Raw genomic sequence first — 20,879 nt, forward strand, 5'->3', positions numbered from 1 at the left:
GCCGCCCCCTGGCGCAGAGCACCGCGTCGGGCCAAGGGCATCGGTGTCCGCGTCGCGTCGGGTCCCAGCCAGCCGAGCGGCGACGCGCCCAGGCCCGCCGTCAGGATGGCCGAGCGGTCTAAGGCGCTGCGTTCAGGTCGCAGTCTCCCCTGGAGGCGTGGGTTCGAATCCCACTCCTGACAAGCCAGCCTTTTTTGGCCCGCCCAACAAATGCTGCACCCGGCCCGTCCCGGGCCTGGACAACACCCTACCGCCTCACACTCCGTTCCTGCCTCGCACTCTTGCCAGCTCCCCAGACTCCGGCCCCCTCGACGCGACACCCACACGACGCCTCTCACACGCAGGACCTCCTCAGCCACAGCTGCTCTTCCTGCCCAGTCCTGTGCGCCGGCCTCACGGAAACAGCCCAGGGGGAACCCTCTGGAAACTGCCGTTCAGGACACACGCCCTCCTCGCCTTCGCAGTGCAGGCCTTCGCGGCACTTCTTTCACCCACCTTGGCGCCACAGCGCATGTACACGCGAGAAGCCGCTGCCCCGGCCGGACCCAGCCACACCCCGGCGCGCTCCCTCAGACGGCTGCCCACGAGCCAGCAGCCACTCTGCCAAAGTGCTCCTCCTCACGACCAACGCACCGGAGCGGGACCCTTCGGGAGAGCGGCCGGCAGGAGCGCAGAAGCCAGGCTCAGACAGCGCTGGTCATTGGCGCGGCGGCGGCGGCGGCGGCGGCGGCGGCGGCGGCGCCGCTCCCAGGCGCCCATGTCCCACACTCGCTGTCTCCTCACAGCCCGAGCTCGCATCCCCTCTCCAGCCTGCTGCCCGCCAACGCCCGGCACGAGCGAGAAAGCCAGGCGCCAGAGGGACTTTGGGCCAGGGCCGGCGGTCGCTGTGAGGAGCGTCGGAGCTCAGCCGCACCTGCCACGCGTCGCCTGCCCTGACTGGAATTCGGGCGCAGGCCAGGCTGGGTCCGGTTCCTGGCTTCCTCCGGCGACACTGACAGTCTGTCGGCGGCCCTGGACGGCAGATTCGGAAGCGCAGGTTGGGCCGAGTCCGCCTCCGTCCCTGCGTCCCTCCTTCCCTCCGACCGCGCCTCGCCCTGGGGGTCCTCCCCGTTCCCCCGGAGCCTCTTCTTCAGGTCACTCACCGCCTCCTGCTCACATGGAGCGGATGTCCATGGGCGAGCAGCGAACCACCAGTGTCTGGCGGTTGGCGGCGAGCGCCGCTGGGGCGGCGTCGGGCGGCGGCGGCCATCGGTGCATGGGTGGTTCAGTGGTAGAATTCTCGCCTGCCACGCGGGAGGCCCGGGTTCGATTCCCGGCCCATGCAGCGACCCAGTCCCCTTTTGGTCCCGCAGCCCACAGCGGAGCTAGGCTTCCCCTCTCCCACGCTCAAGGCACCTGTCCTACCACAGCATGCTCCCACCCGCAGCCCACCGCCACACCTTCCCTCTCCTGTCCTGCCCACGCCGGCGCCCCCTACCCTCCGTGGGACGAAAACCCCAACCCCGAGAGCCAAGCCTCCGTGACCTGACGCCTTGCGGGCTCAGCCACTCTCGCGCCCACACACCTTCCTTGTCCCTTTTCTCTTTCTTACCCTGATCCCGCTGGGGTCACACGGTGCACTGGAAGGAATACCCTACACTGGCACCCGCTCGCCCCACCTCTTCACGTTTCACCGCGCTTCCCCGCTCTCTGCCTCACTCTCCCCACACTCGGAAAGTTACACAGTGTTTGCTCAACCAGGAACCGAAAAGCTGCCGCCCCTGGGAGGGCTACATTGCACTCCCCAGGAGTGTCCCCAAAGCGTTATCCTGCATGAGGAATTCCAAAGAGGAATTCCACAATATCAGGGCAGAGTGCACTCTATGTTCACTTTACGTCCCTCAGCCGAAATATTTTTCGAACACCCGCCCGCTCCCCCACCACTAAAACCACCATCACCACCAACACCCCAACAACAAACACCACCCCCTCCCCTGAAGCCCTCCTCCCACCACTGGCACCCCACCTAGCGACACCACCCCCCAGCACCATCAAATCCTACTTTGTCAACGGTTCTGCCCTTGCGTGTGTCCGTTTGGCCTCTTTGTTTAATTTTTATTTTTTTTTGAATTTTCATTTTAATAGACGTATAGTTGATTTACAGTATTGTGTTATTTTCAGGGGTACAGTAAACTGATTATCTTTTCTATACATGTGTATGTATACGCATATAGATCGTTACTTTCCGTTACAGGTAATTACGAGACGTTGAATATACTTCTCGGTGCTGTACCGTAAATCCTGTTGTTCCTACCCGCTAACACCAGCTCCTAATTGATCCCTCGCCTACACGTTCCCCTTGGGTAACTGTAAGTTTGTTCTCTCTCTGTGTGAATCTGTTTCTGTTTTGCACAGAGGTTCACTTGTACTATTGTTTGGATTCCACATGTATGTATTTTTGTCCTTCTGTCTGACTTATTATACTAGGTTCGGTGCTCTCTAGGTCCATCCGTGTTGCTGCAAATGACAAGATCTCATGCTTTTTTATGGCTGAGTAATATTCCACGAGATTGATTTTAATACATTGAAAATCCCTCTCTCTCTTATCTATCTGTTTTTCTATCGATATCTATCGATCGATCTCTCTATCTATCTACTTATCTATATCTCATATTTCCTTAAGCCAATCATCCACGGATTGACACCTGAGATTTTTTCCCCTGTCATGGCTATGGCCCACGGTGCTGCTATGAACGTTGAGGTGTACGTATCTTTCCCAATTAGAGGTTTTGTGTTTTCCGCATACATACTCAGGATGGGGACGGCTGGATCATATGGTAACTCTCCATTGGTGCCTTCATTGTTGTTTTCGTTGTCGTTGAAGTGTAGTTGATTTCTAAGACCGTATTAGTTTCAAGTACACAGCAAAGTGATTCGGTTTAGAATGTATACTGTATTTACAGATTATTTTCCATTATAGGGTATTCCAGGACACTGAAGATCGTTCCCTGTGTTATTCAGCAAGTCCGTGTTGCTTCTCTATTTTGTACACAGTAGCGTGTATCTGTTAACCCCATACTCCTAACTGATCCCTCCACTCTTCCCTTTCCCCATGCGTACCCGTCACTTGGTTATCAATGTCTGCCGAGTGTGTTTCTGTTTTGTACATAGACAAGTGTATATTATGTTTTAGGTTCCACCTGGAAGTGGATATCATATAATGTTTATCTTGCTCTATAACTGCCTTACTTCACACAGTGTGATAGACTCTAGGTCCATTCATGTGGCTGCGAATGACACTATTTCATCCTCCTTTGGGGCTGTGTAATATGCTCTGGTAAGTTTCTACAGCACATCTTCTTAAGTCCACCGTCCACTCATGGGCCCTTGGGTTCATTCTGGGTCTCGGCTATTGCAAATAGTGCTGCTAGGAAGGTCCTGGAGGAGGGGGGCGGTGCATGTAACCTTTCGAAGTAGAGGTTTCATCTTTCCCACGTACGTACCCAGCAGTGGGGTTGCTGGATCATATGGTAGCTCTCCTTTGGTGCCTTCATTGTTGTTGTCGTTGAAGTGTAGTTGATTTCCAGTCCTGTATTAGGTCGGGTGTACAGCACAGTGGTTCGGTTTGTATGTATATTGTATTTTCAGATTAGTTTCCTTCATAGGGTATTCCAGGACATTGCAGATCGTTCCCTGTGTGATTCCGCAAGTCCGTGTTGCTTCTCTATTTTATACACAGTAGCGTGTATCTGTTAATCCCACACTCCTAACTGATCCCTCCAGCCTTCCCTTTCCCCTCGCATAACCGTCAGTTGGTTTTCGATGTCTGTGGAGTGTGTTTCTGTTTTGTCCATAGATTCATGTCTATTATGTTTTAGATTCCACCCGGAAGTGATATTATATAATATTTATCTTTCTCAGTCTGACTTACTTCACGTCCTTTGATGGACTCTAGGTCCATCCATGCGGCCTCAAATGACAATATTCCATCCTTCTTTATGGCTGAGTAATATTCTACGGTATATTTATGCAACGCATCTTTTTAGGTCCATCGTCCACTCATGGGCCCTTGGGTTCATCCCGGGTCTCAGCAATTGCAAATAGTGCTGCTAGGAATGTGGAGGAGGGGTGCGGTGCTTGTATCTGTTCGAAGCGGAGGTTTCATCTTTCCCACATCTATACCCTGCAGTGGGGTTGCTGGATCATATGGTAGCTCTCCTTTGTGGCCTCTTTACTTCTCGACTCCATCCTCACCTGCCACTCTCCCCAACCACATCCCCTAGGCTCCACACCCCGCCACACACACAGACACACAGACACACACACACACACACACATACAGACACACACACACACACACACACACACACACACTCAGACTTGAGGCTTGACGGATAGAAAGTGTTTCCTGATGAGGTAATCTGTGTCTCTGGGGCTGTAGAATGCCCCACTCAATTCAGACCTCGCCTAGACCCTGTCCCCTACCCTTGTTTCTGTCCTTCCCTTGCCTGCTTCCTACCCTGCTGCCCCAGCCCCAGCCCCCTGGTTAGCCTGACCACCTCAAAGCACAGCCCACCTGTCTCGCCCTCTCACCCACCGCCCCGCTGGGGTCCTCTCCCACCATCGTCCTCGTACCACAGCCCACTCACCCCCCTGCTTGCTATCTGCCCTTCCTCGAAGACTCCAGGCTCGCTCCCCTCTACCCGCCACCAACCCCTAGTTCCCCAGCCCCTCTCTCACACATCCGGTGCAGAAGACTCACTTCCGCCACTCCTGGCCTCCCACGGGCTCTTCAGACCCACTCCTACTCCATGGCCACCCTCTTCCCTACATCGGACCCACCCGCACATCGCACGCAATTGGGGGGCCAAGGGCAATCGCGGGCCCAAGCTTCGGCAGAGCCCCTGCCTGAGTGGCCAACTACTCTCCTAGCCAGTTCCCCGCAAGCCCCACTCCTCTCCTTCGCACCTGCGCTCCACCCAGTGCCCTGGACTCGTCCTGCCACCTCCCAACCCGAGGCTCAAGGCCGGCCCTTCTCTATGGGGTCGTCTGGCTCTGTTCCCTAAGCCTCGTGGTGTGGCCCCCAACCACGGCGACAAACACCTTCACCCCGTACTCTCGCCCACCCACACTCACCCCGAACACACCCACAAGGGCGTTGACGAAAGCGCCTGCGGTGATGGGATGCACCCATATGCCGACAGGGGCTCCCTTCCACAGGGGAACCGGCTTGGTCTAAATCCAGCGACTATACTGCCACCGCCAAACGCTGCAGCTCATCGGCTGTCCACTCTGCCTCTGAAGGAAACAAGCTGTGAACCGCACACCAAACCCTTTGCTGACAGACGCGCCCAAGCCTGGCCTGAGAGGAGACCGAGGTCGGTGATTCACCATGGCCAGAATCCATAGGAGAAGGTGAAGACAGGCTGAAGAGAGGGATGGAGTCCATCCAATAATAGATAGTAACGTGGGAATGGGGAATATTAGAAGTCATAGCCAGGTGAGTGGTGCATGTGTGTGTGTGTGTGTGACTCTGGTGTGTGTGTATGTGTGTGTGTGTGTGCGCGCGCGTGTCCGTGTGTGTGTGTGTGTGTGTGTGTTTGCTGTTAGTGGAGGGGGAGGTATCGTCGGTAACGTTCTTGCCTCTCTGTGACAGGACTGAGAGTACCGGTAATGCAATCCGAATACCATGTTGGCTGGTAGTCCACCCTGCCACGCATCTGTCTCCACACCCTCCCACTTGCATAGCTAAAGTTTCCCGGGCGGCATCCGGTTTCTGCCTGCTTTCTCACCTCCACTGCCCTTTCGACCAACTACAAGCACGTGGCCAGGTTCCTTTTCACACCTCCGCCTCCCGGCAGCCTGTCTGCTCCCCTGCGCGGTTCAAGACCCCCGCGTCCTTGAAGGCCAACGACAGGCCCACGGGCTTCGAGGGCGGCCCAGGAGCTGGCACGCAGCAGGTAAGCCATCGGGACTGGTCGCTGGCTTGAAAGGAGACGTAAGGGACGGCCAGTCCCGGCAAGTGGCCCAACTTGGAGACGGAGGGCCCTCTCCCGCGCCTTCCGCTTTCCGTCGACGCGGCCACCAGTGATGCCGCCAACCACCACCACCGCCGCCGCCGCCACAACCTGCAGCGCCATCGCCAGCACCCTGTCCACCACGGCCACCAGCACCGTCACCAGCAGCACCAGCAGCACCACCAGCACAAGCAGCAGCACCACCGCCTGAGCTGGGAAGAGAGGGTGGCTTGTCAGCCGCGAGGATTGTGGTGGCGGAAGCAGTGCCGCTTGAGAGTCCAAGCACGCTCGTGGCCACGGCTGCGCCGGCCAGTCGTGTTTGGGGCTGGGGCAAGCGTCGGAGCAGGAGTCGTCGCCGAAGGCCTCGAGTGGGTGGGCGCGCGAGGCCGAAAGTTTTGGCGGGGCACGAGGGTGGAGGTTGCACGCCAGGGCCTGGGGCTGCAGGTGGAGGGTACCGGGTGGCTCTTGTCGGGGCGCTGAGGTCACGGGGCGGGGGAGAAGGAGCGGACGAGTTGGCTTGGTGCGTGGGCTAAAAGGGGGGTGGTGGTGGGGTGGGGGCGGAGTGTTTGTGGACGCGCTGGGGAGGTTGGTAGGCGGAGAGGAAGAAGAAATGCTTCCCTGACCGGGAATCGAACCCGGGCCGCGGCGGTGAGAGCGCCGAATCCTAACCACTAGACCACCAGGGAGCGTCGGGCTCCGCGTCTGGCCTGCCTCTGCTCGACCCAGCCACTGGGCGCTGCCTTGGCGCCAAGGCCCGGCCTTTCCACGTCCAGCCGCCCTCCGCCCCTGGCAAGCCACGTGCCCTAGCGTTCTTCCTGCTTGCTGGCACCCTCAAAACACTGCGCGCCTCCTTCCCGCACACGCGCGAGAAGCCGCAGGCCACCTAGCTCCCTCTTTTCTGCGCCCAGCTCCCGGCTCTCCCTCACGGGCCCCGGGCGGGAGGGCCGGCCGTGGAGCTCGGCAAAAGATGGGCCCGCTGCGTTGGCCGGGAATCGAACCCGGGTCAACTGCTTGGAAGGCAGCTATGCTCACCACTATACCACCAACGCTGCACAGCCCGGGCCGCCCCGACACGCCGGCCCCGGGCTCGCCGGAGCGCGGTCTCGCCGCCGCCGCCGCCGCTGCCCCTGCGGCGGCCGGGCGCAGCCCGGCCCCGACGCCCCGTCCGCCAGCAGCTCTGCGCTGCGTCAGGCGCCACCGTCGGCCGCCCCGGGCGCCTCAACCGCTCCAGCCCTACGCAGCTGCCCTCGCCCCCGGCCCGAACGCTTCTGGGGCGGGGGGCGGGGTGGGGGCGCGCTGTCGCTGCCTTGCTGCTGCCGGGCCCTCGGCTGCACGCCGCGGCCCGCCCCCCTCCGCGGGCACGCCACCTCTGGTTCCCCGCTCGCCAAAGCCCTTCTCCAACGGCTGTTGGGCGAGGCCACTCCCCGGCACCGAAAGGGGACGGGACTCATCCGCCCCACACCCGTCCCGGCAGCCGTGAAGCTGTGCAGGTGTGCGTCGCGTCGCAAGGAGCCCACTGCGGCAGCCACTGTGGGCGGGCCGCAATGTCGCCGGGCGCTTGTGGGGTCGAGAGGAGGCCCTCGCTCGGCCGTGGCGCCCGAGCGCCCGGCGAGGAGGACGGGCAAGGGGTTGCAGGGGTGGAGGGCTGGAGGCGGTCGAGGGTGGGCAGGCCCCGCTGGAGGGCGGAGGGACGAGAAGAAGGGCCGTTGGGGCCAGGCGGCTGGACAGAGAGCGGCGCCAGCCACCAAAAAGGGGCGTGTGGCCTCCCCGTCGGGGAATCGAACCCCGGTCTCCCGCGTGACAGGCGGGGATACTCACCACTATACTAACGAGGACGGCGGCGGCCACACGGGCGCCCGACTGCTCTCCGGCTGCCTGCAGACGCCTACCCCCTGCCCTCGGCCCTCTGCCCACCACGGGCGCCCGCCACGTGCCCGACCCGACCCGACCTGACCCGACACCACACCAAACGCGTCATGCAAGGAGGCAGCCCGGGACCCCGCCAGGGACACGGATCCGCGTGGCGCTGGAAACTCCCAGTGCGCGCTGCCTATAGCCCCCGACGCCAGGATCGCGCCGTGAGGAGGGGGGCCCGAGGGGGCCGGAGAGCTCAAGCAAGGCTGTGAGGAGGAGGTGGGCGCTCGCCGTGCCACGTCCCGGGAGAAGAGGCGGAGGGGTGGGCGCGGCCGGCGGCAGAAGCTGGCCGGACGCGGCACACGGCTGGGTCCCGGGCCAGGGGTGGGCGAGGGGGCGGCGGCGGCGGAGCCGGGCGCGACGGCTGGCCTCGCTGCCCCGTTGGCCGGCGCGCGCCCGGTCCGTCGCGCAGCCGGACGGCCGCCCCCTGGCGCAGAGCACCGCGTCGGGCCAAGGGCATCGGTGTCCGCGTCGCGTCGGGTCCCAGCCAGCCGAGCGGCGACGCGCCCAGGCCCGCCGTCAGGATGGCCGAGCGGTCTAAGGCGCTGCGTTCAGGTCGCAGTCTCCCCTGGAGGCGTGGGTTCGAATCCCACTCCTGACAAGCCAGCCTTTTTTGGCCCGCCCAACAAATGCTGCACCCGGCCCGTCCCGGGCCTGGACAACACCCTACCGCCTCACACTCCGTTCCTGCCTCGCACTCTTGCCAGCTCCCCAGACTCCGGCCCCCTCGACGCGACACCCACACGACGCCTCTCACACGCAGGACCTCCTCAGCCACAGCTGCTCTTCCTGCCCAGTCCTGTGCGCCGGCCTCACGGAAACAGCCCAGGGGGAACCCTCTGGAAACTGCCGTTCAGGACACACGCCCTCCTCGCCTTCGCAGTGCAGGCCTTCGCGGCACTTCTTTCACCCACCTTGGCGCCACAGCGCATGTACACGCGAGAAGCCGCTGCCCCGGCCGGACCCAGCCACACCCCGGCGCGCTCCCTCAGACGGCTGCCCACGAGCCAGCAGCCACTCTGCCAAAGTGCTCCTCCTCACGACCAACGCACCGGAGCGGGACCCTTCGGGAGAGCGGCCGGCAGGAGCGCAGAAGCCAGGCTCAGACAGCGCTGGTCATTGGCGCGGCGGCGGCGGCGGCGGCGGCGGCGGCGGCGGCGCCGCTCCCAGGCGCCCATGTCCCACACTCGCTGTCTCCTCACAGCCCGAGCTCGCATCCCCTCTCCAGCCTGCTGCCCGCCAACGCCCGGCACGAGCGAGAAAGCCAGGCGCCAGAGGGACTTTGGGCCAGGGCCGGCGGTCGCTGTGAGGAGCGTCGGAGCTCAGCCGCACCTGCCACGCGTCGCCTGCCCTGACTGGAATTCGGGCGCAGGCCAGGCTGGGTCCGGTTCCTGGCTTCCTCCGGCGACACTGACAGTCTGTCGGCGGCCCTGGACGGCAGATTCGGAAGCGCAGGTTGGGCCGAGTCCGCCTCCGTCCCTGCGTCCCTCCTTCCCTCCGACCGCGCCTCGCCCTGGGGGTCCTCCCCGTTCCCCCGGAGCCTCTTCTTCAGGTCACTCACCGCCTCCTGCTCACATGGAGCGGATGTCCATGGGCGAGCAGCGAACCACCAGTGTCTGGCGGTTGGCGGCGAGCGCCGCTGGGGCGGCGTCGGGCGGCGGCGGCCATCGGTGCATGGGTGGTTCAGTGGTAGAATTCTCGCCTGCCACGCGGGAGGCCCGGGTTCGATTCCCGGCCCATGCAGCGACCCAGTCCCCTTTTGGTCCCGCAGCCCACAGCGGAGCTAGGCTTCCCCTCTCCCACGCTCAAGGCACCTGTCCTACCACAGCATGCTCCCACCCGCAGCCCACCGCCACACCTTCCCTCTCCTGTCCTGCCCACGCCGGCGCCCCCTACCCTCCGTGGGACGAAAACCCCAACCCCGAGAGCCAAGCCTCCGTGACCTGACGCCTTGCGGGCTCAGCCACTCTCGCGCCCACACACCTTCCTTGTCCCTTTTCTCTTTCTTACCCTGATCCCGCTGGGGTCACACGGTGCACTGGAAGGAATACCCTACACTGGCACCCGCTCGCCCCACCTCTTCACGTTTCACCGCGCTTCCCCGCTCTCTGCCTCACTCTCCCCACACTCGGAAAGTTACACAGTGTTTGCTCAACCAGGAACCGAAAAGCTGCCGCCCCTGGGAGGGCTACATTGCACTCCCCAGGAGTGTCCCCAAAGCGTTATCCTGCATGAGGAATTCCAAAGAGGAATTCCACAATATCAGGGCAGAGTGCACTCTATGTTCACTTTACGTCCCTCAGCCGAAATATTTTTCGAACACCCGCCCGCTCCCCCACCACTAAAACCACCATCACCACCAACACCCCAACAACAAACACCACCCCCTCCCCTGAAGCCCTCCTCCCACCACTGGCACCCCACCTAGCGACACCACCCCCCAGCACCATCAAATCCTACTTTGTCAACGGTTCTGCCCTTGCGTGTGTCCGTTTGGCCTCTTTGTTTAATTTTTATTTTTTTTTGAATTTTCATTTTAATAGACGTATAGTTGATTTACAGTATTGTGTTATTTTCAGGGGTACAGTAAACTGATTATCTTTTCTATACATGTGTATGTATACGCATATAGATCGTTACTTTCCGTTACAGGTAATTACGAGACGTTGAATATACTTCTCGGTGCTGTACCGTAAATCCTGTTGTTCCTACCCGCTAACACCAGCTCCTAATTGATCCCTCGCCTACACGTTCCCCTTGGGTAACTGTAAGTTTGTTCTCTCTCTGTGTGAATCTGTTTCTGTTTTGCACAGAGGTTCACTTGTACTATTGTTTGGATTCCACATGTATGTATTTTTGTCCTTCTGTCTGACTTATTATACTAGGTTCGGTGCTCTCTAGGTCCATCCGTGTTGCTGCAAATGACAAGATCTCATGCTTTTTTATGGCTGAGTAATATTCCACGAGATTGATTTTAATACATTGAAAATCCCTCTCTCTCTTATCTATCTGTTTTTCTATCGATATCTATCGATCGATCTCTCTATCTATCTACTTATCTATATCTCATATTTCCTTAAGCCAATCATCCACGGATTGACACCTGAGATTTTTTCCCCTGTCATGGCTATGGCCCACGGTGCTGCTATGAACGTTGAGGTGTACGTATCTTTCCCAATTAGAGGTTTTGTGTTTTCCGCATACATACTCAGGATGGGGACGGCTGGATCATATGGTAACTCTCCATTGGTGCCTTCATTGTTGTTTTCGTTGTCGTTGAAGTGTAGTTGATTTCTAAGACCGTATTAGTTTCAAGTACACAGCAAAGTGATTCGGTTTAGAATGTATACTGTATTTACAGATTATTTTCCATTATAGGGTATTCCAGGACACTGAAGATCGTTCCCTGTGTTATTCAGCAAGTCCGTGTTGCTTCTCTATTTTGTACACAGTAGCGTGTATCTGTTAACCCCATACTCCTAACTGATCCCTCCACTCTTCCCTTTCCCCATGCGTACCCGTCACTTGGTTATCGATGTCTGCCGAGTGTGTTTCTGTTTTGTACATAGACAAGTGTATATTATGTTTTAGGTTCCACCTGGAAGTGGATATCATATAATGTTTATCTTGCTCTATAACTGCCTTACTTCACACAGTGTGATAGACTCTAGGTCCATTCATGTGGCTGCGAATGACACTATTTCATCCTCCTTTGGGGCTGTGTAATATGCTCTGGTAAGTTTCTACAGCACATCTTCTTAAGTCCACCGTCCACTCATGGGCCCTTGGGTTCATTCTGGGTCTCGGCTATTGCAAATAGTGCTGCTAGGAAGGTCCTGGAGGAGGGGGGCGGTGCATGTAACCTTTCGAAGTAGAGGTTTCATCTTTCCCACGTACGTACCCAGCAGTGGGGTTGCTGGATCATATGGTAGCTCTCCTTTGGTGCCTTCATTGTTGTTGTCGTTGAAGTGTAGTTGATTTCCAGTCCTGTATTAGGTCGGGTGTACAGCACAGTGGTTCGGTTTGTATGTATATTGTATTTTCAGATTAGTTTCCTTCATAGGGTATTCCAGGACATTGCAGATCGTTCCCTGTGTGATTCCGCAAGTCCGTGTTGCTTCTCTATTTTATACACAGTAGCGTGTATCTGTTAATCCCACACTCCTAACTGATCCCTCCAGCCTTCCCTTTCCCCTCGCATAACCGTCAGTTGGTTTTCGATGTCTGTGGAGTGTGTTTCTGTTTTGTCCATAGATTCATGTCTATTATGTTTTAGATTCCACCCGGAAGTGATATTATATAATATTTATCTTTCTCAGTCTGACTTACTTCACGTCCTTTGATGGACTCTAGGTCCATCCATGCGGCCTCAAATGACAATATTCCATCCTTCTTTATGGCTGAGTAATATTCTACAGTATATTTATGCAACGCATCTTTTTAGGTCCATCGTCCACTCATGGGCCCTTGGGTTCATCCCGGGTCTCAGCAATTGCAAATAGTGCTGCTAGGAATGTGGAGGAGGGGTGCGGTGCTTGTATCTGTTCGAAGCGGAGGTTTCATCTTTCCCACATCTATACCCTGCAGTGGGGTTGCTGGATCATATGGTAGCTCTCCTTTGTGGCCTCTTTACTTCTCGACTCCATCCTCACCTGCCACTCTCCCCAACCACATCCCCTAGGCTCCACACCCCGCCACACACACAGACACACAGACACACACACACACACACACATACAGACACACACACACACACACACACACACACACACTCAGACTTGAGGCTTGACGGATAGAAAGTGTTTCCTGATGAGGTAATCTGTGTCTCTGGGGCTGTAGAATGCCCCACTCAATTCAGACCTCGCCTAGACCCTGTCCCCTACCCTTGTTTCTGTCCTTCCCTTGCCTGCTTCCTACCCTGCTGCCCCAGCCCCAGCCCCCTGGTTAGCCTGACCACCTCAAAGCACAGCCCACCTGTCTCGCCCTCTCACCCACCGCCCCGCTGGGGTCCTCTCCCACCATCGTCCTCGTACCACAGCCCACTCACCCCCCTGCTTGCTATCTGCCCTTCCTCGAAGACTCCAGGCTCGCTCCCCTCTACCCGCCACCAACCCCTAGTTCCCCAGCCCCTCTCTCACACATCCGGTGCAGAAGACTCACTTCCGCCACTCCTGGCCTCCCACGGGCTCTTCAGACCCACTCCTACTCCATGGCCACCCTCTTCCCTACATCGGACCCACCCGCACATCGCACGCAATTGGGGGGCCAAGGGCAATCGCGGGCCCAAGCTTCGGCAGAGCCCCTGCCTGAGTGGCCAACTACTCTCCTAGCCAGTTCCCCGCAAGCCCCACTCCTCTCCTTCGCACCTGCGCTCCACCCAGTGCCCTGGACTCGTCCTGCCACCTCCCAACCCGAGGCTCAAGGCCGGCCCTTCTCTATGGGGTCGTCTGGCTCTGTTCCCTAAGCCTCGTGGTGTGGCCCCCAACCACGGCGACAAACACCTTCACCCCGTACTCTCGCCCACCCACACTCACCCCGAACACACCCACAAGGGCGTTGACGAAAGCGCCTGCGGTGATGGGATGCACCCATATGCCGACAGGGGCTCCCTTCCACAGGGGAACCGGCTTGGTCTAAATCCAGCGACTATACTGCCACCGCCAAACGCTGCAGCTCATCGGCTGTCCACTCTGCCTCTGAAGGAAACAAGCTGTGAACCGCACACCAAACCCTTTGCTGACAGACGCGCCCAAGCCTGGCCTGAGAGGAGACCGAGGTCGGTGATTCACCATGGCCAGAATCCATAGGAGAAGGTGAAGACAGGCTGAAGAGAGGGATGGAGTCCATCCAATAATAGATAGTAACGTGGGAATGGGGAATATTAGAAGTCATAGCCAGGTGAGTGGTGCATGTGTGTGTGTGTGTGTGACTCTGGTGTGTGTGTATGTGTGTGTGTGTGTGCGCGCGCGTGTCCGTGTGTGTGTGTGTGTGTGTGTGTTTGCTGTTAGTGGAGGGGGAGGTATCGTCGGTAACGTTCTTGCCTCTCTGTGACAGGACTGAGAGTACCGGTAATGCAATCCGAATACCATGTTGGCTGGTAGTCCACCCTGCCACGCATCTGTCTCCACACCCTCCCACTTGCATAGCTAAAGTTTCCCGGGCGGCATCCGGTTTCTGCCTGCTTTCTCACCTCCACTGCCCTTTCGACCAACTACAAGCACGTGGCCAGGTTCCTTTTCACACCTCCGCCTCCCGGCAGCCTGTCTGCTCCCCTGCGCGGTTCAAGACCCCCGCGTCCTTGAAGGCCAACGACAGGCCCACGGGCTTCGAGGGCGGCCCAGGAGCTGGCACGCAGCAGGTAAGCCATCGGGACTGGTCGCTGGCTTGAAAGGAGACGTAAGGGACGGCCAGTCCCGGCAAGTGGCCCAACTTGGAGACGGAGGGCCCTCTCCCGCGCCTTCCGCTTTCCGTCGACGCGGCCACCAGTGATGCCGCCAACCACCACCACCGCCGCCGCCGCCACAACCTGCAGCGCCATCGCCAGCACCCTGTCCACCACGGCCACCAGCACCGTCACCAGCAGCACCAGCAGCACCACCAGCACAAGCAGCAGCACCACCGCCTGAGCTGGGAAGAGAGGGTGGCTTGTCAGCCGCGAGGATTGTGGTGGCGGAAGCAGTGCCGCTTGAGAGTCCAAGCACGCTCGTGGCCACGGCTGCGCCGGCCAGTCGTGTTTGGGGCTGGGGCAAGCGTCGGAGCAGGAGTCGTCGCCGAAGGCCTCGAGTGGGTGGGCGCGCGAGGCCGAAAGTTTTGGCGGGGCACGAGGGTGGAGGTTGCACGCCAGGGCCTGGGGCTGCAGGTGGAGGGTACCGGGTGGCTCTTGTCGGGGCGCTGAGGTCACGGGGCGGGGGAGAAGGAGCGGACGAGTTGGCTTGGTGCGTGGGCTAAAAGGGGGGTGGTGGTGGGGTGGGGGCGGAGTGTTTGTGGACGCGCTGGGGAGGTTGGTAGGCGGAGAGGAAGAAGAAATGCTTCCCTGACCGGGAATCGAACCCGGGCCGCGGCGGTGAGAGCGCCGAATCCTAACCACTAGACCACCAGGGAGCGTCGGGCTCCGCGTCTGGCCTGCCTCTGCTCGACCCAGCCACTGGGCGCTGCCTTGGCGCCAAGGCCCGGCCTTTCCACGTCCAGCCGCCCTCCGCCCCTGGCAAGCCACGTGCCCTAGCGTTCTTCCTGCTTGCTGGCACCCTCAAAACACTGCGCGCCTCCTTCCCGCACACGCGCGAGAAGCCGCAGGCCACCTAGCTCCCTCTTTTCTGCGCCCAGCTCCCGGCTCTCCCTCACGGGCCCCGGGCGGGAGGGCCGGCCGTGGAGCTCGGCAAAAGATGGGCCCGCTGCGTTGGCCGGGAATCGAACCCGGGTCAACTGCTTGGAAGGCAGCTATGCTCACCACTATACCACCAACGCTGCACAGCCCGGGCCGCCCCGACACGCCGGCCCCGGGCTCGCCGGAGCGCGGTCTCGCCGCCGCCGCCGCCGCTGCCCCTGCGGCGGCCGGGCGCAGCCCGGCCCCGACGCCCCGTCCGCCAGCAGCTCTGCGCTGCGTCAGGCGCCACCGTCGGCCGCCCCGGGCGCCTCAACCGCTCCAGCCCTACGCAGCTGCCCTCGCCCCCGGCCCGAACGCTTCTGGGGCGGGGGGCGGGGTGGGGGCGCGCTGTCGCTGCCTTGCTGCTGCCGGGCCCTCGGCTGCACGCCGCGGCCCGCCCCCCTCCGCGGGCACGCCACCTCTGGTTCCCCGCTCGCCAAAGCCCTTCTCCAACGGCTGTTGGGCGAGGCCACTCCCCGGCACCGAAAGGGGACGGGACTCATCCGCCCCACACCCGTCCCGGCAGCCGTGAAGCTGTGCAGGTGTGCGTCGCGTCGCAAGGAGCCCACTGCGGCAGCCACTGTGGGCGGGCCGCAATGTCGCCGGGCGCTTGTGGGGTCGAGAGGAGGCCCTCGCTCGGCCGTGGCGCCCGAGCGCCCGGCGAGGAGGACGGGCAAGGGGTTGCAGGGGTGGAGGGCTGGAGGCGGTCGAGGGTGGGCAGGCCCCGCTGGAGGGCGGAGGGACGAGAAGAAGGGCCGTTGGGGCCAGGCGGCTGGACAGAGAGCGGCGCCAGCCACCAAAAAGGGGCGTGTGGCCTCCCCGTCGGGGAATCGAACCCCGGTCTCCCGCGTGACAGGCGGGGATACTCACCACTATACTAACGAGGACGGCGGCGGCCACACGGGCGCCCGACTGCTCTCCGGCTGCCTGCAGACGCCTACCCCCTGCCCTCGGCCCTCTGCCCACCACGGGCGCCCGCCACGTGCCCGACCCGACCCGACCTGACCCGACACCACACCAAACGCGTCATGCAAGGAGGCAGCCCGGGACCCCGCCAGGGACACGGATCCGCGTGGCGCTGGAAACTCCCAGTGCGCGCTGCCTATAGCCCCCGACGCCAGGATCGCGCCGTGAGGAGGGGGGCCCGAGGGGGCCGGAGAGCTCAAGCAAGGCTGTGAGGAGGAGGTGGGCGCTCGCCGTGCCACGTCCCGGGAGAAGAGGCGGAGGGGTGGGCGCGGCCGGCGGCAGAAGCTGGCCGGACGCGGCACACGGCTGGGTCCCGGGCCAGGGGTGGGCGAGGGGGCGGCGGCGGCGGAGCCGGGCGCGACGGCTGGCCTCGCTGCCCCGTTGGCCGGCGCGCGCCCGGTCCGTCGCGCAGCCGGACGGCCGCCCCCTGGCGCAGAGCACCGCGTCGGGCCAAGGGCATCGGTGTCCGCGTCGCGTCGGGTCCCAGCCAGCCGAGCGGCGACGCGCCCAGGCCCGCCGTCAGGATGGCCGAGCGGTCTAAGGCGCTGCGTTCAGGTCGCAGTCTCCCCTGGAGGCGTGGGTTCGAATCCCACTCCTGACAAGCCAGCCTTTTTTGGCCCGCCCAACAAATGCTGCACCCGGCCCGTCCCGGGCCTGGACAACACCCTACCGCCTCACACTCCGTTCCTGCCTCGCACTCTTGCCAGCTCCCCAGACTCCGGCCCCCTCGACGCGACACCCACACGACGCCTCTCACACGCAGGACCTCCTCAGCCACAGCTGCTCTTCCTGCCCAGTCCTGTGCGCCGGCCTCACGGAAACAGCCCAGGGGGAACCCTCTGGAAACTGCCGTTCAGGACACACGCCCTCCTCGCCTTCGCAGTGCAGGCCTTCGCGGCACTTCTTTCACCCACCTTGGCGCCACAGCGCATGTACACGCGAGAAGCCGCTGCCCCGGCCGGACCCAGCCACACCCCGGCGCGCTCCCTCAGACGGCTGCCCACGAGCCAGCAGCCACTCTGCCAAAGTGCTCCTCCTCACGACCAACGCACCGGAGCGGGACCCTTCGGGAGAGCGGCCGGCAGGAGCGCAGAAGCCAGGCTCAGACAGCGCTGGTCATTGGCGCGGCGGCGGCGGCGGCGGCGGCGGCGGCGGCGGCGCCGCTCCCAGGCGCCCATGTCCCACACTCGCTGTCTCCTCACAGCCCGAGCTCGCATCCCCTCTCCAGCCTGCTGCCCGCCAACGCCCGGCACGAGCGAGAAAGCCAGGCGCCAGAGGGACTTTGGGCCAGGGCCGGCGGTCGCTGTGAGGAGCGTCGGAGCTCAGCCGCACCTGCCACGCGTCGCCTGCCCTGACTGGAATTCGGGCGCAGGCCAGGCTGGGTCCGGTTCCTGGCTTCCTCCGGCGACACTGACAGTCTGTCGGCGGCCCTGGACGGCAGATTCGGAAGCGCAGGTTGGGCCGAGTCCGCCTCCGTCCCTGCGTCCCTCCTTCCCTCCGACCGCGCCTCGCCCTGGGGGTCCTCCCCGTTCCCCCGGAGCCTCTTCTTGCCTCCTGCTCACATGGAGCGGATGTCCATGGGCGAGCAGCGAACCACCAGTGTCTGGCGGTTGGCGGCGAGCGCCGCTGGGGCGGCGTCGGGCGGCGGCGGCCATCGGTGCATGGGTGGTTCAGTGGTAGAATTCTCGCCTGCCACGCGGGAGGCCCGGGTTCGATTCCCGGCCCATGCAGCGACCCAGTCCCCTTTTGGTCCCGCAGCCCACAGCGGAGCTAGGCTTCCCCTCTCCCACGCTCAAGGCACCTGTCCTACCACAGCATGCTCCCACCCGCAGCCCACCGCCACACCTTCCCTCTCCTGTCCTGCCCACGCCGGCGCCCCCTACCCTCCGTGGGACGAAAACCCCAACCCCGAGAGCCAAGCCTCCGTGACCTGACGCCTTGCGGGCTCAGCCACTCTCGCGCCCACACACCTTCCTTGTCCCTTTTCTCTTTCTTACCCTGATCCCGCTGGGGTCACACGGTGCACTGGAAGGAATACCCTACACTGGCACCCGCTCGCCCCACCTCTTCACGTTTCACCGCGCTTCCCCGCTCTCTGCCTCACTCTCCCCACACTCGGAAAGTTACACAGTGTTTGCTCAACCAGGAACCGAAAAGCTGCCGCCCCTGGGAGGGCTACATTGCACTCCCCAGGAGTGTCCCCAAAGCGTTATCCTGCATGAGGAATTCCAAAGAGGAATTCCACAATATCAGGGCAGAGTGCACTCTATGTTCACTTTACGTCCCTCAGCCGAAATATTTTTCGAACACCCGCCCGCTCCCCCACCACTAAAACCACCATCACCACCAACACCCCAACAACAAACACCACCCCCTCCCCTGAAGCCCTCCTCCCACCACTGGCACCCCACCTAGCGACACCACCCCCCAGCACCATCAAATCCTACTTTGTCAACGGTTCTGCCCTTGCGTGTGTCCGTTTGGCCTCTTTGTTTAATTTTTATTTTTTTTTGAATTTTCATTTTAATAGACGTATAGTTGATTTACAGTATTGTGTTATTTTCAGGGGTACAGTAAACTGATTATCTTTTCTATACATGTGTATGTATACGCATATAGATCGTTACTTTCCGTTACAGGTAATTACGAGACGTTGAATATACTTCTCGGTGCTGTACCGTAAATCCTGTTGTTCCTACCCGCTAACACCAGCTCCTAATTGATCCCTCGCCTACACGTTCCCCTTGGGTAACTGTAAGTTTGTTCTCTCTCTGTGTGAATCTGTTTCTGTTTTGCACAGAGGTTCACTTGTACTATTGTTTGGATTCCACATGTATGTATTTTTGTCCTTCTGTCTGACTTATTATACTAGGTTCGGTGCTCTCTAGGTCCATCCGTGTTGCTGCAAATGACAAGATCTCATGCTTTTTTATGGCTGAGTAATATTCCACGAGATTGATTTTAATACATTGAAAATCCCTCTCTCTCTTATCTATCTGTTTTTCTATCGATATCTATCGATCGATCTCTCTATCTATCTACTTATCTATATCTCATATTTCCTTAAGCCAATCATCCACGGATTGACACCTGAGATTTTTTCCCCTGTCATGGCTATGGCCCACGGTGCTGCTATGAACGTTGAGGTGTACGTATCTTTCCCAATTAGAGGTTTTGTGTTTTCCGCATACATACTCAGGATGGGGACGGCTGGATCATATGGTAACTCTCCATTGGTGCCTTCATTGTTGTTTTCGTTGTCGTTGAAGTGTAGTTGATTTCTAAGACCGTATTAGTTTCAAGTACACAGCAAAGTGATTCGGTTTAGAATGTATACTGTATTTACAGATTATTTTCCATTATAGGGTATTCCAGGACACTGAAGATCGTTCCCTGTGTTATTCAGCAAGTCCGTGTTGCTTCTCTATTTTGTACACAGTAGCGTGTATCTGTTAACCCCATACTCCTAACTGATCCCTCCACTCTTCCCTTTCCCCATGCGTACCCGTCACTTGGTTATCGATGTCTGCCGAGTGTGTTTCTGTTTTGTACATAGACAAGTGTATATTATGTTTTAGGTTCCACCTGGAAGTGGATATCATATAATGTTTATCTTGCTCTATAACTGCCTTACTTCACACAGTGTGATAGACTCTAGGTCCATTCATGTGGCTGCGAATGACACTATTTCATCCTCCTTTGGGGCTGTGTAATATGCTCTGGTAAGTTTCTACAGCACATCTTCTTAAGTCCACCGTCCACTCATGGGCCCTTGGGTTCATTCTGGGTCTCGGCTATAACTATCTGCTAAAAGTACCCCCCCAACTCCCCCCCCACCCCTCCTATGTACCTTTCGAAGTAGAGGTTTCATCTTTCCCACGTACGTACCCAGCAGTGGGGTTGCTGGATCATATGTAGCTCTCCTGGTAGCCTCTCCTTTGGTGCCCTTCATTGTTGTTGTCGTTGAAGTGTAGTTGATTTCCAGTCCTGTATTAGGTCGGGTGTACAGCACAGTGGTTCGGTTTGTATGTATATTGTATTTTCAGATTAGTTTCCTTCATAGGGTATTCCAGGACATTGCAGATCGTTCCCTGTGTGATTCCGCAAGTCCGTGTTGCTTCTCTATTTTATACACAGTAGCGTGTATCTGTTAATCCCACACTCCTAACTGATCCCTCCAGCCTTCCCTTTCCCCTCGCATAACCGTCAGTTGGTTTTCGATGTCTGTGGAGTGTGTTTCTGTTTTGTCCATAGATTCATGTCTATTATGTTTTAGATTCCACCCGGAAGTGATATTATATAATATTTATCTTTCTCATTCTGACTTACTTCACGTCCTTTGATGGACTCTAGGTCCATCCATGCGGCCTCAAATGACAATATTCCATCCTTCTTTATGGCTGAGTAATATTCTACAGTATATTTATGCAACGCATCTTTTTAGGTCCATCGTCCACTCATGGGCCCTTGGGTTCATCCCGGGTCTCAGCAATTGCAAATAGTGCTGCTAGGAATGTGGAGGAGGGGTGCGGTGCTTGTATCTGTTCGAAGCGGAGGTTTCATCTTTCCCACATCTATACCCTGCAGTGGGGTTGCTGGATCATATGGTAGCTCTCCTTTGTGGCCTCTTTACTTCTCGA

General features: G+C 59.4%; 12 non-coding genes across 12 annotated transcripts; 6 read left to right on the top strand and 6 right to left on the bottom strand.

The window, feature by feature from the left end:
* Window positions 1-99: 99 nt before the first annotated feature.
* TRNAL-CAG (transfer RNA leucine (anticodon CAG)) lies at window positions 100-182 on the top strand. The gene has a single exon. It is a non-coding gene; the product is annotated as a tRNA-Leu (tRNA).
* Window positions 183-1,253: 1,071 nt separating this feature from the next.
* On the top strand, window positions 1,254-1,324 carry TRNAG-GCC (transfer RNA glycine (anticodon GCC)). Its single transcript has one exon. It is a non-coding gene; the product is annotated as a tRNA-Gly (tRNA).
* Window positions 1,325-6,610: 5,286 nt separating this feature from the next.
* Window positions 6,611-6,682, bottom strand: TRNAE-CUC (transfer RNA glutamic acid (anticodon CUC)). The gene has a single exon. It is a non-coding gene; the product is annotated as a tRNA-Glu (tRNA).
* Window positions 6,683-6,973: 291 nt separating this feature from the next.
* TRNAG-UCC (transfer RNA glycine (anticodon UCC)) lies at window positions 6,974-7,045 on the bottom strand. The gene has a single exon. It is a non-coding gene; the product is annotated as a tRNA-Gly (tRNA).
* A 714-nt stretch (window positions 7,046-7,759) lies between these two features.
* TRNAD-GUC (transfer RNA aspartic acid (anticodon GUC)) lies at window positions 7,760-7,831 on the bottom strand. The gene has a single exon. It is a non-coding gene; the product is annotated as a tRNA-Asp (tRNA).
* Window positions 7,832-8,428: 597 nt separating this feature from the next.
* Window positions 8,429-8,511, top strand: TRNAL-CAG (transfer RNA leucine (anticodon CAG)). Its single transcript has one exon. It is a non-coding gene; the product is annotated as a tRNA-Leu (tRNA).
* Window positions 8,512-9,582: 1,071 nt separating this feature from the next.
* TRNAG-GCC (transfer RNA glycine (anticodon GCC)) lies at window positions 9,583-9,653 on the top strand. Its single transcript has one exon. It is a non-coding gene; the product is annotated as a tRNA-Gly (tRNA).
* A 5,286-nt stretch (window positions 9,654-14,939) lies between these two features.
* TRNAE-CUC (transfer RNA glutamic acid (anticodon CUC)) lies at window positions 14,940-15,011 on the bottom strand. The gene has a single exon. It is a non-coding gene; the product is annotated as a tRNA-Glu (tRNA).
* A 291-nt stretch (window positions 15,012-15,302) lies between these two features.
* On the bottom strand, window positions 15,303-15,374 carry TRNAG-UCC (transfer RNA glycine (anticodon UCC)). Its single transcript has one exon. It is a non-coding gene; the product is annotated as a tRNA-Gly (tRNA).
* A 714-nt stretch (window positions 15,375-16,088) lies between these two features.
* Window positions 16,089-16,160, bottom strand: TRNAD-GUC (transfer RNA aspartic acid (anticodon GUC)). Its single transcript has one exon. It is a non-coding gene; the product is annotated as a tRNA-Asp (tRNA).
* A 597-nt stretch (window positions 16,161-16,757) lies between these two features.
* Window positions 16,758-16,840, top strand: TRNAL-CAG (transfer RNA leucine (anticodon CAG)). The gene has a single exon. It is a non-coding gene; the product is annotated as a tRNA-Leu (tRNA).
* Window positions 16,841-17,898: 1,058 nt separating this feature from the next.
* Window positions 17,899-17,969, top strand: TRNAG-GCC (transfer RNA glycine (anticodon GCC)). Its single transcript has one exon. It is a non-coding gene; the product is annotated as a tRNA-Gly (tRNA).
* The last annotated feature ends 2,910 nt before the right edge of the window (window positions 17,970-20,879 follow it).

Source organism: Camelus bactrianus, chromosome 21, assembly GCF_048773025.1.
Source record: "Camelus bactrianus isolate YW-2024 breed Bactrian camel chromosome 21, ASM4877302v1, whole genome shotgun sequence".
NCBI classification, from domain to species: domain Eukaryota; kingdom Metazoa; phylum Chordata; class Mammalia; order Artiodactyla; family Camelidae; genus Camelus; species Camelus bactrianus.